Consider the following 12,804-nt stretch of genomic DNA (forward strand, 5'->3'; position numbering starts at 1 on the left):
TTTCGCTACGGGTGAATTATTAGGTTTGGTTTTATTAGAAGCTCGATTGTAGTCGCTGGCCTATACACTATTATAGTTGTAAAGGCCAGTAATACAGCAAAAGACCTCCGTGACATGGTAGACAAATTAGTGTCCTCGAAGACTAAGTAATACTTATTGGCACTTAAATAATCAAAGAAAGCAATTCTGGGCGGTTTTAAAGTCAATAAAGAGTGAATCGTCACGCCATAGTAATGTTTGGTCCATTTCAAGAATAAAAACACGTATTGTATAGTAAAGCAACGCCGAATCACGTCATTATATCGGATGAAAGAATCATTGAATGGCGAAAATGAGTCTTCATTGACCTAATTCCCTTTAAATGAAAGTTCCGTTCTATTTGTCTTTGAAATTCTAATTAAGGTGAGTCGGGGAGTATGCCGGTAGGCGTGCTTCACAATTTACAGAAAACCACGCTTTCACTAATTTAGCTAAATATTATTCTTAAAAAACACTTAATGTGGGGAACATTAATTTTGAATTAATAAAAGCTGAAATTTGTTTAACCCATCCTCATCCGGTTGCGGCTCCCAGCGCTTGACCGCCGAAATCGTTCCACAACAGTCCCTAAGCTTAACCCTGAATAATGTACGAGTTTAATTGTTCAGGAGATTATAAATAAGGAGGGTTTCATTATACGAAGCCCAGCCCTTTCAGTAGGACTACCACTTCATTCATAATGATGGGACATTTCGCTTTTTGTTTTAGCCAATTTTCTTTAAAGAGATGCTTAACACACACACCCTTAATATAAATTTATTAACCGTATATAAGTGATATCGTTGGTTTGGATGGTGATTGACTATGTTGACCTATTTAGCACGTGTACTAAATTTCGTAAATGTATGTAACGTCCAGTTGATGGGTATTTGAAGTCGGTATAATATCTCTAAGTTACCTACTTTTTTATTTCGTTGGCTTTTGTCATAATAGATGAACTGCTCTTCATAAAAAGTTGCCATTCACAAAATGTACGGTTACCCTCCACCATCCACAATTAAGACAGTCCCAAAACGTAACATTTTCACAAAATAATGATAATTATCATTTGACTGAAAACAACACGCCATTCGGCTGTAATTATAATGATTAGGGTTAAATTGTCATTAATTAATGAATAAGTCTATTATTTACTATGAATACAGTCGTCATTACTTTTACTTTTTGGTGTTTTAGTGTAGGTCATACCCTATTTTCCAATAGCCACTATTCCATATAAAATTTATTTTAGTAAATGAATAACTGACAAAACATACATATACATCACGCACGAAATGAGAAGGCGAACTGATGAGCATTAACATTAATAAATAATGGTAAGGTGCGCACGCTTCCTGTCCGCGGAGTGTCATTTCAAATGGACTAGATTGTCATGTTGGTGCATTGCCAATTATATAGTTATAGGTATTTCATATAATTCGCTTTATCAAAAAGAACTATCAGTTTTAAATCAAGAAGGGCACCATTTGATTATGTTAATTTCATAACGAAGAAACTGTAAGCAATAGATAAAAAAGGAATGACAGAGTGAAGAAACACTGCTTTTATTATTAAGTTAAAGAGATTTGCTATATGTATATACCAATGGCGCTGCAACATTTTATGTCTGCCCTCAAATTTCTGTATCTGATCCGTGATAATTTCCAATAGGCAAGTCGACTTAGGATCAAAGGCATGTCGGTTTCCTTACTATGTTATCAATTATCATTCACTGTATGAACGAGTGTATCATGCGCATATAGTCAGGGGATCGAACCTACGACTCCAGGGATGAGAGTCGCACGCTGATGCCGCTAGACTAACACTGCTCTAAACTTTACTAAAATATAAACAATTTTTTATTTCCAGACTATTTTTTCATTTTACATTCTGACCTATTTGACGCAGGGCTAATATTTAATTCCGACAATATCCCACAAATTTATTTCCAATACTATAACGTATTTATGATACAATTAGAAGATATCATTTCATCTATCGACCAAATTAAAATGAAATCGTCAATCCTGCCAATGACGACTCTGTTCCATACCAATAGAGGTTATTATCGTTTTTATATCGCTCATAGCTATAAAAATTTTCATTACTTTTGGGATTCCATTTTCGTAACATATCGGTGTAAGTTATAAGAGTCTTATGTTAACAAACTATATTTCCAGTTGCTAATACATCACACATAGTATGTAATCATAATTATTGTATAATTTTCGCGTCAATTATGTAGGGAAAGGTGAAGATCAGTCTTAGACTATGTTAAAGAAATAGTTTTAAAATTGGAAAATGAAGTTTTTCATAATTTCCAGAACATCCCTTTCAAGAAACTGGCTTTAAACTAATGAGAGCAATTAGTATTATAATGAGTCTTTTTATTATTCTAGAGCGAAAAGTTCCGTTCGAGTTCGCTTTCGTAGAAGTATGTAATAAAGTTTATAATTTTAATAACTACATTTAACAGGGTCAAGTATTTACCAGAAAAGCAGCATCATATATTATATTGCAAGCAGTCAAAGGCACTGATAACTCTTTACAGCTTCTTTACCACTTCTTTCTCTTGTGTGGGTGTAAAAAAATATCCATGCCGAAATTCATAGTAATTTTACATATTCCGGAAGTGAAAATTATTGTAAAATTGAAACAATAATAATTACTTCGATTCAGCTGAGTGTGCATGTTTAATGTATATTTATTAAAATAGTAAACTTTTTTGGCCAATTGGGTCAAAAGCCCAAAAACAAATACGCCGCCTTAAAAAACTGTTGCATGAGTTTTGACTTTTGCTGAATTATCATGAGCAATCCTTTTGTCACGTACCTACTACAGTAGTTAAACAATTCACACAAGATAAAGTAAATCCCATATTCATTCATTCATACATTATCAAAGTGAGATGAGCGTTGTGTACGCAATATTAGATATACATCGGAATAGTACAATTCAATCCGAGAAAGTGGTGGCGGCTTTGAAGACGCCTCCAACAATTACAAGTTGTCGTTGTTGTTTAAGTTGGCTGTTTGCAGTTAGCTTTGTGTGAGGATTACATTGTGTAAGTAGATAATCCGCTTTATATTACTGTAGCATCGACACAGATTTAAGAATCCTGAAGAAACATTGGTTTAATTGGTTTCTCTGTCTTAAAGTCAATTAACTTCTAGATGCTTCTCAGGAAGCTCTTCGAGATGTTTCGTAACGAAATAAATCCCTCTTTCTAAAAAAATCTCCCTTTGATGTTAATTAAAAATAGCTACGTACTGAACAATAGCGCAACAATGTCTTCGCCGAATGTTTCAATTTGACATAATCATGATATCATCACTGCGATATGATCGCTCCCGCTTATAACTTGTTCAGTTTCGGAGCTGAGGTCACCGTTGGCTGACCGCCAGTACGTAACTGACCGTCGCCGTAGCCTCGCCGTATTATTTCCACTATTTAGTCACATTTACTTAGTTTTAGTCATTACTATTTCTGTCTATTTTTACTTCTTTGATTTTGAGGCGCTGATCACTTCTATCTTGGGTTATATGATTCAATTCTTGTAACATTTTAAAGGTTAAAGATGAAGGACCACGTTTCAGTCAAATGACAGATAATACAAGGAACAGATAATTCAAACATTTTCAGTTCAGTTTCAGTTAATCATAAAATAGAAAATCGCGGGTCGCGTGACATAACATTTTTAGCAAAGGTTATAAACTTTCAATCATCTATATATTATATTCATGGAAATTGGTAATAGTAGTTGTACTTAAAATAAATAAATATATTAAATATTGTATAATTTTTTACTCTTAAGTTGAATATCAAACAACACAATATTTTAGGATTCCTCCATAGTAAACATATTATGTTTCGTTTTTTTAAACGGGGGGCAGGCTCACCTGATCTTAAGTAAAGCTTCGCAAGTGCGTTGCCGGCCTTTTAAGAATTGGTACGCTCTTTTTTTAAAGGATCCTAAGTCGAATTGGTTCGTCAATACTTCAGTGAGCTGGTGATGGTGGTTCACAATAGTGGCGGGGCGCGGCAACAACGATATTAGCTCATGGTGATTCCGGTGGAATGATGCCCGATGATGAAACTCAGCTGCAGATATTAATCCGAACAACTCCTCCAAACACTTTCCGAGGTAAATGCGGTAGAAGATGCAGAGAGACCCTACATCTCTACGCAACGCCAAGGGATCAAGCCGCTCGGAAAGTGGCTGGTCGTCGACGATTAGAATGGCTCTTCGTTGAACACGACGGATATCCAAGACGACTCGGGGTTTTACAAAATTAAAAAATCTGTATGTTTAAAATTAGTTCGCGCTTAAAAACACTACAAATATTTGAAAAAGGTCTATAATCATACTGCATTTTATAATTGTGATGACGTCAGCAACTTCGTGCAATGCATCTCACGTTATTTATTTGATCTAAACGTGGCTTCGATTCATCGATTTCTACAGGAAATTGGAGATATTATTACCAAGCTATACTTCGTGTAATGTTTACACATTGCATTTGACAAGTGCCGTTCCATGTGGTCTGTGGTAGCGCGGTAACCAAAGTTCCATAATTAAGATTAAAAGCTAATCATGACAGCCACGGGTTTCGTAATTTAGGCGGAATAAGGTTCCTAAGAGGCATTTTTTTTTTAATGTATGTATTAAAAAAAATGCTTATTTTGGCTTTTAAGAATTGGTACGCTCTTTCTTGAAGGACCCTAAGTCGAATTGGTTCGGAAATACTTCAGTGGGCAGCTGGTTCCACATAGTGGTGGTGCGCGGCAAAAACTGCTTTAAGAAACGCTCAGTTGTGGAACGACGGACGTCGAGGTGATACAAATGGTATTTTGTATTCTGCCTTGACGTCTGATGATGAAACTCAGCTACAGGTATTAGTCAGTGCATTATCGGAACGCCAAGTAACAAAGGCGTAGGTGTCGCAGGGTCGTAGGCGAAACTGTTTGGTTTTATCGCAATTTCATCTGAATCGATCGAGTAAAGTTGTCAACCATAAAAAATGAACCCGAAAAATGTCAATGGCCCTGTAAATTAGACTTTCGTCACTTCGTTACTTCAATTTATTGGTCGTATTTGACTCCTAAAGAGTTAAGAATATCTTCAAATATATACATCTCATATTTTCTGCAACGTCAAAGGAGACTACAGAACAGTAACTAAAAATAACCGCCGCATTTTTTGTATTCACAAAAATTGTTCAGCCCCAAGCCTACGTTACTGCGCGTCATATACATACATAATCAACTTGTTTGTGTGTTTAACATTATATTTTATTTTAATACGGTTTTCTAGTACGGGCGGAACCAAATCACGGCACACTGTTGTGGCTTCTCAAATCCATAGCTAATGGGATCAGTGACAAATCCGTTCAATCACCATTATTTACATAATATAATTAATGTAATCTCTAATTAGCCGGCGATAATCAGCACCGCGATTATCCATTCACGCTAGTCTTAAATTAATGATTGTGTCACACATAACACAGATTGCTATTGAACATTCACTCAGCGTTCAGTTTTAGTCTTTGGCCCCGTTTTACAAATACTAAATGCTGTACCCTATATCCCAAATTAAAGCCGAAACCCTTCCTTAATTTTCCTTTTATTAGTACTTTTAGCCTTTTATCCTTTACGCCAATCGGACGCTGCATGAAGCCGCTAGGGAACAAGAAAATTGGTCGGTTTAGTTAGACAAAGAGAGTTGGCCGTATCTCTTGAGCATCAAATAAAATTACAAATTACAATTAACCGAGTCACGTGAGAGGATGGAACATGAGCTTAAGACTTGACCTACATTTTGTGCATTTGAAAAATTCACTAAAGCGTTTTGTTAACGAACGGTTCAGCCGGGAACAGACTGGTTACATTTTGCCTTTCAAGCCTTCGTCGGCCATTCCATACAGCTGATGGCACGATTTTAGCTTTTTACGTAAATAATTTACTATTTTTAAATTAGAATTTTTTTATTGATAAAGCTTGCCAACGCTCGGCACACTGATACAATTTTTAATGTGACAAGCACTCAGAGGCAAACATGACATATATGTAGAGATCATACAAATATCATTGAAAACAATTATTAAGCAAAAGAAACATTACAAAAAATACAATTACTAATCAAAAAAATTAAAATTAATAAACAAAAATCGATTTTATATTGTGAGGGAGCAACTATGGATATCCAGACCTAGCTCGTTTATCAGAATGCTTAATCTGGACATCGGTGAGCTTTGACCAAAACGAGTTGTGCATCTTTTTCAATAATGACGTCACTAAATTTAGATTTTTGTAGGCTTTTCTTTTAATTAATACAATGAAGAAATATTTTTTATTCTTAAGTCATTATTACGACGTCGTGTACAAATAACCTTAGCAACATATAAAGCATCGACAGTCTTAATGCACTGAGTCTACTCTTGGAATTGAAAGAACAGCTATATGTAGATATCTAAGTGCAAGTATTATATACTATACTTCGATAATATTTTATTCTCTTACGGGAAGTTCAATTTCAGGTTAATAAGCACTCCAATCTAAATCCTTCCCGAAGGGAAGGAGAAAAAGGGAAGGAGAAGAAGGGCTATATATAGCTGACTAAAGTTGAATATAGTTTTCTTTCAACCTCTCAAAAAATTACAGGAAATATAAAACTAAACTATAAAACTAAAAATATTTAGTTTTATAAACAAAGATTACAAAAAAGCAAAAATACTAATATTATATGTAAATTGGACCCATTAAATTATTTCTAAATGGGGTCTATTTAGCCGCCGAGTGCAATTTGTCTTTTAAATACTTCTCAATAGACTAATTAGTTGAATTTCATAATACGGAATAAAATTTAGGGTGAAGGTTATTTCAAGATACACTTTTTTAATATAAATTAAATTAAAAATTAGAAAAATTAGGTCGATGAATCCGCTGGCACCATTCACTAGTACGGGAGGTAGCAACGTTTTCGAGAAAGAATTTCAGGTCAGCTGATTTTGTGATATGTCTTCCTTCTTGCACTTCCGGTTAGAGTCTGGGCAATCTGGCTGGCGGTAGTGGTTGCGTTCATTAGTGCGCATCCTATCTGTCCAGGTAAAAATCCTGGATTTTAAAAGCATTTTAAGAAGCGTAATTTTTAATTTTTCGTTTTTAAATACGTCTACCTGACATACTTTTTTTATTGCCAGACATTTTTCACGTTGCTAACTATGTGCCAGACGCGATTTTAAGTTTTATTTTTATAAAAATTTCAAAGCATTTTAGAATGTCTGTAATTTTAATATTATGTTATTTAAATATAAGGAAAACTGAAAATGAATTTGCCAGACATTAATTCGGTTGTTAAGTCTTGAATTAAAATGATAAAGTTTTGCAGTATGATGAAGCATTGCATTTTAAGAAGCGTAATTTTAGATTTTTCCTTTTTAAATACGTCTACCTGACATACTTTTTTTATTGCCAGACATTTTTCACGTTGCTAACTATGTGCCAGACGCGATTTTAAGTTTTATTTTTATGAAAATTTCAAAGCATTTTAGAATGTCTGTAATTTTAATATTATGTTATTTAAATATAATAAAAACTGAAAGTGAATTTGCCAGACATTAATTCGATTGTTAAGTCTTGAATTAAAATGATAAAGTATTGCAGTATGATGAAGCATTGCATTTTAAGAAGCGTAATTTTTGATTTTTCCTTTTTAAATACGTCTACCTGACATACTTTTTTTATTGCCAGACATTTTTCCCATTGTTAACTATGTGCCAGACGCGATTTTAAGTTTTTTTTTTATAAAATTTCAAAGTATTTTAGAATGTCTGTAATTTTAATATTATAATATTTAAATATAAGGAAAACTGAAAATGAATTTGCCAGACATTAATTCGGTTGTTAAGTCTTGAATTAAAATGATAAAGTTTAGCAGTATGATGAAGCATTGCATTTTAAGAAGCGTAATTTTTGATTTTTCCTTTTTAAATACGTCTACCTGACATACTTTTTTTATTGCCAGACATTTTTCACGTTGCATGAATTATTCATAACTTACATTTAGTAATTAAGACAATTTAAATAAAGTGTTGATTATTAATTTTAATCTAATTTTATATTCCTTTTTATGCTCGTACTACAAGCATCATACTGCAATACTTTATCATTTTAATTCAAGACTTAACAATCGAATTAATGTCTGGCAAATTCATTTTCAGTTTTTATTATATTTAAATAACATAATATTAAAATTACAGACATTCTAAAATGCTTTATAATTTTTATAAAAATAAAACTTAAAATCGCGTCTGGCACATAGTTAGCAACGTGAAAAATGTCTGGCAATAAAAAAAGTATGTCAGGTAGACGTATTTAAAAAGGAAAAATCTAAAATTACGCTTCTTAAAATGCAATGCTTCATCATACTGCAAAACTTTATCATTTTAATTCAAGACTTAACAACCGAATTAATGTCTGGCAAATTCACTTTCAGTTTTCCTTATATTTAAATAACATAATATTAAAATTACAGACATTCTAAAATGCTTTGAAATTTTCATAAAAATAAAACTTAAAATCGCGTCTGGCACATAGTTAGCAACGTGAAAAATGTCTGGCAATAAAAAAAGTATGTCAGGTAGACGTATTTAAAAAGGAAAAATCTAAAATTACGCTTCTTAAAATGCAATGCTTCATCATACTGCAAAACTTTATCATTTTAATTCAAGACTTAACAACCGAATTAATGTCTGGCAAATTCATTTTCAGTTTTCCTTATACATATTTAAATAACATAATATTAAAATTACAGACATTCTAAAATGCTTTGAAATTTTCATAAAAATAAAACTTAAAATCGCGTCTGGCACATAGTTAGCAACGTGAAAAATGTCTGGCAATAAAAAAAGTATGTCAGGTAGACGTATTTAAAAAGGAAAAATCAAAAATTACGCTTCTTAAAATGCAATGCTTCATCATACTGCAAAACTTTATCATTTTAATTCAAGACTTAACAACCGAATTAATGTCTGGTAAATTCATTTTCAGTTTTCCTTATATTTAAATAACATAATATTAAAATTACAGACATTCTAAAATGCTTTGAAATTTTCATAAAAATAAAACTTAAAATCGCGTCTGGCACATAGTTAGCAACGTGAAAAATGTCTGGCAATAAAAAAAATATGTCAGGTAGACGTATTTAAAAAGGAAAAATCAAAAATTACGCTTCTTAAAATGCAATGCTTCATCATACTGCAAAACTTTATCATTTTAATTCAAGACTTAACAACCGAATTAATGTCTGGCAAATTCATTTTCAGTTTTCCTTATATTTAAATAACATAATATTAAAATTACAGACATTCTAAAATGCTTTGAAATTTTCATAAAAATAAAATTTAAAATCGCGTCTGGCACATAGTTATCAACGTGAAAAATGTCTGGCAATAAAAAAAGTATGTCAGGTAGACGTATTTAAAAAGGAAAAATCAAAAATTACGCTTCTTAAAATGCTTTTAAAATCCAGGATTTTTACCTGGACAGATAGGATGCGCACTAATGAACGCAACCACTACCGCCAGCCAGATTGCCCAGACTCTAACCGGAAGTGCAAGAAGGAAGACATATCACAAAATCAGCTGACCTAAAATTCTTTTTTTTCAAACGTTGCTACCTCCCGTACTACACGGTTTGCAATGGCGTCACACTGTAATGTATTAAAATGTTATGAAAACTGGTTTTAGATGTAATTTGGATAAAAGCTATTTGGTTATTAATAGTGTAATAATGCTAGCAATTTGTAAGTCCACGTGTTTAATATTAATAACCACCGTGTATTATCATCAGGTCAGCATTGGCGTATAATTGCCGATTTAAGTCTTACTTCTACCAATTTGCATTTTATTCAAATAATTGAAACGTTTTAATGAACCGGCCAATTAAAAACAAGGCTACCAAAAAGAAAAGAATGTTTTGATTAATTTTTTCATAATAAAACAAGTATCCTTAATTGAGTAATATCTACTTTAAATAAAACCCAAATGTTAGGAATGATCAATGTGGGCGGAGCGGTGAACTCGACTTGGGAACTCCGCGTTTTCAGCTCAGATATTTTAAATTCTTGTTTTACGTCGAAGTAGATTTTTATCAAAGCCTAAGGCTTGTCAACTTAGACAAATTAATTTTCGCTGAAATGTACCGGCTTTTTAGCTTTTTCAACTACATTTTACGGACAATATAGCGCTAAAATTATGGGACATCTCACAAAGCGACCGCTGCTTTTTATTACATGTAGTACGAGTAATAGATAATTTTGCCTTGCGAATATTTAATATTCTTTTTAATATCTTTAGTAAATAGGAGTATTATATACATAGTATGTGACTGTAGAACCTACACCCTTTTTCTGCTAATTTTTAGATCGATATTAATGGTGAGATATCATAACAGTGATGACGCATGTAACATCAAAATATGATATAATTTAATTATGAGCGATGTAACTTGTTATGACGTAGCTGTTTCAACGTGAATCAAATAAAGTATTTTCTCATTCATTAGCAGCGCCGCCACAAAACAATTATGAAACAGTTAGTAGCTTTAAAGAAAGCGTTTAGGAGCTAGCTCGGTACTTGCGTGGAAGTAACACGTTATTAGATACCCTCTATCAAATCTACGTTATATTGAGGCGACAAATAATACTTGTATAATTATGTGTCACCACCAACAATATAAATCTCTTTCTGTTATCATATTACTAAAAGTTATTTCCACGCCGTCACTGTTTATTCTGGTAATTACGCCAATCTTTATTAAAGATACATTACGCGGTACAGTATTATTACGATTTTTAGTTTAAATATACACATTTTTTTTGTTTTCATCACGAAGCCCCACACAGAATATCACGCCATAGAAAACAGCCTTAATGACTTCAAGTTTTAAAAGCAAGCAGCTCATAAGTTGATGTTATCTGAAGTATTCATCGTGGTATAAAGTCAGCCTGGACGCCATTTTTCTCGAAAACCTTATACATTTTAAATTTTCGGACTTAAGACTTTCACCCACCAACTCCTAAGCTCACTGTTCTCGAGAACTTCAATACTGTGAAGTTTATTCAAAATTTGGTGCATTTAATACCACAAAAGATTGTGGTTACTATGAGAAGTTTGTTATTGTTTTATAATTATATTCAAAATTTACTTAAAAGGTTGTTGCAACCGTAGGGCAATTTGAATGTTTTTACACGCTTTATATTAGCTTCACCTGTATGTATGTATGTATGTATGTAACCGACTCCTTCGGACTCGATTTTGACCCACATTAAACGGACAGATTTAATTCAAACTTTGTACACTTATAAAGAATCAGCGACAATATAATAATTTCATAGGTTTATCTCGAAAAAACAATGAAATTTTTTTTTAAGTCCACAAAGCAATACGATTAAATTGAGACAACACGTAGGACGTATAACGTATGCTAGGACTAAAAAGTGGAAAATAAATATACTATAAAAAAATAAAAAACACGCTTTTAAAGCACATCAAACTAAAAAGTGAAAAATAATTCCTAAGTTAGGCTGAAAATGGTAATGAACAAAAAATACTGGTATTATTGTGAAAAAGCGTGGGTTGCTCGATAGACGAAAAATATGGCACAGATCATTTTTTTAAACTATATTTATTATTAGTTCGTTTAAGTGAAATATTTGTAGGACTAATCGTAACTTGAACGTTGCGCAGCAATATCCGAGAAACTATAAAAAAGCCATAAACTAAGCCCAACTATTAAACGAATAACCTGTCTCGAAGACGCCATAACATAATATGTTTTGCGAAGTAGAGATACATAGTTCCATACGACATGCTACGGAGCAATTCGGTAAAGTGCTCATACATTTGCATTTAAATCGGGCCACTGTGCCGCTGGATACATCGATTTTCATACTTTTAAGAGTTTCTTGTTATTTATCAATACGTATTTGAATGTCAACAATATAAACTATATTTTCGTACAACCGAAGATTTCATTTTTATCCTTATCAAGCGATATCTTGTCTCTCCCGACTCTGTACTGGAAGTATGAGGTTGCCTTCCATTTTGAATTCAAGTGAAAGTGGTGTGATTGTGAATTCGTATTTACCCGATCTATTAAGATCAGAGCGCTCATAAATATGTATAGTTGCGTCGGCTGTCCGTTTGTTTATTCATTACTCGACTGATCTTCCCTTATATATTTTTCTTGATTTTTATACATGTTTGGAGTTTCATACAAAACGTATGATAGTATCTTCTGTATATACTCGTATGATATATGTTCAACTTTATATTTTGTTTAAGCTAAGTTTTCTACAAAACGTTAACGGCTAATAATGAAAATATATAGAATGCACGAATCGTCGTCGAATCTCGTCTTTATATTGTTTTAGTTAATCGAAGGCATAAAGAATTTCGGAACAAAATGCTGTTTCTAAATGCATAATTCTCTCCCGACCTTATTATCCATGAGTTACTGTAATATAAACAGTGTTAGGAATAAAATCGCAAATTGCATGAAATACAAGCGAACGCTACAGAAATAGAGCAACTGAATCACGGCCGGATATAATTCTGTGCTCGTATCTGCTGCGGCTGGAATTAAAGGTCATGAGGAGGAATTGACGATTAAAATTAACTAAACAATATTATTCTAAACGTCTAAAATAAAGTCGTTTTTAGATGTGATTTGCATTTAAATCGCATACTTACACTGTAATTTTGAAATTAGAAAGGACGGAAC

The 12,804-nt window shown here is 32.8% G+C and overlaps 1 protein-coding gene across 15 annotated transcripts in view; it reads right to left on the bottom strand.

Moving 5' to 3' along the window:
• Window positions 1-12,804, bottom strand: part of LOC125052239 (hemicentin-1) — a 193,334-nt gene that overhangs the window by 179,743 nt on the left and 787 nt on the right. The gene's annotated exons all lie outside the window — the stretch shown is intronic.

Source organism: Pieris napi, chromosome 9 (assembly GCF_905475465.1).
Source record: "Pieris napi chromosome 9, ilPieNapi1.2, whole genome shotgun sequence".
NCBI lineage: Eukaryota > Metazoa > Arthropoda > Insecta > Lepidoptera > Pieridae > Pieris > Pieris napi.